Raw genomic sequence first — 3,374 nt, 5'->3', positions numbered from 1 at the left:
TATATTGTATGATTAAGAACTACTGACCTTTGCGTTTTGCATGTTATCTAGTGTGAATCTCCCTCAGTGTCATAAGAGGGCCTGAGATAAGTCAAAGTGTCAGACTGACGATAGACAAGAGTCCCGCGAATGATGCGCCCCGCTGCAACTGTGATCGCAGACGTGTTACGCCCCCATCAACGTAATTTAGATCATTTAAGGGGCGGACTGCTTCCACCCTGCCTATCAGGGTCAATCAATCCGGACTGCGTGGAACGTATACAGCATCCGAGCACAATGCTGGTTATACTCAATAAAATATCTTCCCATTAGGGAGCCAAATTCGTGTCTATTTTGTGCAAGACCGACAGCCCAATCAATACTTGCAATCAGACAGCAATGCGCCTTTCTGTAACAAATTTTGTCAAGGTGTCCTTTTAGAGACTCGAAATGGACGGCAAATTTAGCCACTTTTTTCGATCCCCTTGATTTAGAGTTCAAAGATATCGATAGCCGCGCCAAAAACTCAGGTGGTAAACTGAGCCACTTTTTTACCTGTCGTATCGTATTTTACTTATGGGATGTTACCCTTTTTAGTATGCAGTTCAAAAATAGCGTTTACTCCCTATATTCGGTCAATAATGTTTCGTATTCCACACAAATCCACTCTCAGTTTTCGCCGCGCCAGCGTTGCGACCCTGCCTTGGAGTAGTGTAAAGGCATTTCATTTCGATTCTTTTCAAATATTTTAACGCGGTAAGCAGATGTATAAGCTGAAGTTTAACAAACAAAAAAGAAAAATAGGTACGTTAATTAAGGAGGAGGCTTCTATCAGTCGTTCTTGTGTTTAAAGTTCAGTTCTAAATACGAAAGGGAAGCCAGGAACGGAGCAATGTTCAGTTCTCTGTAACGGCAGGACAAAAGGCTGACAACAAGTTATCGATACCCAGTTAGACCGAGTATAGAAAAGTGATTAAGTTTACCAGCCCTAAGGAAGCGGCGAATTAACTTCACAAATGACGTAACTGAATTCAAGTGGCTATCAGTTTTCCAATAGGCGACTCGGTACAATATTCATCATATCACGTTAGATACATAAAGGGACCAAAATAACATTGAAAAGAAAAAAAAGAAGGAAATACCAACACAAGGAGCGCCCATTAACCATCAGCATGCGGCTGAACAAAGTTTGCGAAATATTGTTATATATCTCTTGTTTGTTTTAGTGTTTTACGGCACTTGTAACACAATAGGGTCATATAAGTGCCAAAGATTAGAGGTGTTACAAGAGAGTAACAAACACAAAAAAGAAGGAGGCGAGATAAAGACGATAGGTGTTGGATAGGAAAGAAGAAGCAAAGCACACCAAAGCACCTGCGAACCACCCACTGTTATACATCTCTATAGGGGTGCACATGATAACCTATGTCCTACGCACGACGCCATTCAACATCAGAATTCTTTGCAAACTTCTGATTCTTTACAAGCTTTCGACGTCGAATGACGAAATACAGTGCCAGTAGAACACGTCGTCTTCGACAAAGTGGCTTCGTGTGCTCACCCAGGTAAATGTTAAAAAGTGGTACACTCACGGTTAGTTTATGAGTCATACAGCCAAAGCAGAATCTGAGTCTGGTGTTGAACGTTACGGCGCTATCGACACGATCCGGTCATGCAGGCGCCAGGTAGAGAGAATCAGTTGGACGAGGAAGACTCTGAAAAACATAATAAAGGAGAAATAAAAATCAAAACAGATATTCTTCGCTAAAAACTCAGCTACGCTGATTGCAAAAATAAATCTTCATCGTTATAATGTGTACGACCACACCATGAGCCAAAATAATAAGATGCAAGTCATACAAAAAAGAACAAAACATTGACAACAACCACAATCATAACAACAACAAAAACTCCCACTAAGATAATAAGCAAAATGCCTCTATCGTGGTACACAGCAAAATAAATAAAATCAATGGCAGCAAAGACCACACATGTGACTGCGACAAAGACTGAACATTTTGAAATTCACGGTAAGTCTCAATTATGAGCCATGGACGACGCCCCTCGCAGGCACACTCCGCCTTTCTGCAGTCGAGGTCGTTTAAAAAGGATGGAAAGTCCCGCTGGCAAATATTCGACACATTCCCGATTTAGCAGGATCTAGCATTCTGGGTAGATGACATAGATAAGTTCGAGACAAAACCAATCTGCAACCGCGGGACATGGTTCTCCCAAGGTCAGCAGTATTTTGTCTCAGTCTAAGTCGAATGTGAAGACACAGACAGTGACAACAGCAACGCCAGAAAGAAGTAGGAGGAAAAGGCCACATCAGAGAGATCACCATCGAATGGCACACATAATTTTATATAAAATATACTCTAATGTAAGCGAGACAAAACATAAGTCTACAAAAAAGGATTTAATTACAATTGGAACGAAGCATTTTAAGCAGTTGACTACTACAGAAGTAATACTATTTAAAAAATAATAGAGATACAGTAGCATTATCAATAATCGCAGCATCACGATGAAACGAAAATTACAACGAAGACAATAGCGACAAAACAGGCACAACATAAACAAACAACAAACAAACAACCCCCCCCCCCCTTCCTCAGCAAAATATTGAAACAACAGCAAAGACAACAATAGCAGCAACACAAGGAACAACAGCAACCAACACAACTACGACGTCAACAGCATCAACAACAACATCAACAACAACACCAACAACAACAGTAGTGTGCAGAAATCACTAAAGCTTTCTCCCTGGACGCAGACAAGCCCAGAATCCTGACAGCACGAGGCAAAAGCGCCGCATTGGACGTGCGCCCAGATCGATACAAGATTACAGACATTACTGCTACCCTCCACCCGAGGACACGTGACACAGCCAACAGTGAAAATCAAAGTAAACGGAGACGAAAAGGCAGAATTCCATCATAAAAACCCGACAGACAGGGGAGTTTCGATCGCCCAGAGTCGTTCGAAGGCGACAATACTTACAATGTGCACACAACGCCAATGAGGAGCAGAGAAAAGGGATTGCCACATCAAGGCAATATCATGTGAGCTATTCTCGTGTCGCCTTAATGTTAACAGAATTACTCTAAGTAACAAACACGTCCTCTCCTTTCCCCGTTTGCATATGTACAGCAAGAATTACAATTAAAATCGCAATGGTGTAATATATTCTGAAATAAACACACCCTGTGTCAAATGCACGCAACTATTTTCAATACGAGTATCGAATCCGGGTTGTATGGCTGTATGAAACCTTGTCAAGGAACCCCGTTCTATCCATCGGAAATCAGCGTTAATTTAGAAGACCCAAGTTTCAATATGAAGTTTACATAGCTTTAACACCAAGCTCAAACCGGCGCTTTCAACCCCCC

General features: G+C 41.6%; 1 protein-coding gene across 5 annotated transcripts in view; it reads right to left on the bottom strand.

Moving 5' to 3' along the window:
- The window catches only part of LOC101858769 (myocyte-specific enhancer factor 2A), a 197,433-nt gene that overhangs the window by 94,196 nt on the left and 99,863 nt on the right, over window positions 1–3,374 (bottom strand). For all 5 annotated transcript variants that reach the window (XM_005094234.3, XM_035968721.1, XM_013080208.2 and 2 more), the window contains one exon: window positions 1,572–1,694. The gene's annotated coding sequence lies outside the window, so the exon portion shown is untranslated. The remainder of the gene's footprint in view (window positions 1–1,571; window positions 1,695–3,374) is intronic.

Source organism: Aplysia californica, unplaced genomic scaffold, assembly GCF_000002075.1.
Source record: "Aplysia californica isolate F4 #8 unplaced genomic scaffold, AplCal3.0 scaffold00078, whole genome shotgun sequence".
Lineage (NCBI taxonomy): Eukaryota > Metazoa > Mollusca > Gastropoda > Aplysiida > Aplysiidae > Aplysia > Aplysia californica.
The sequence above is the reverse complement of the archived record's forward strand: the minus strand, read 5'-3'. Positions and strand labels throughout refer to the sequence as shown.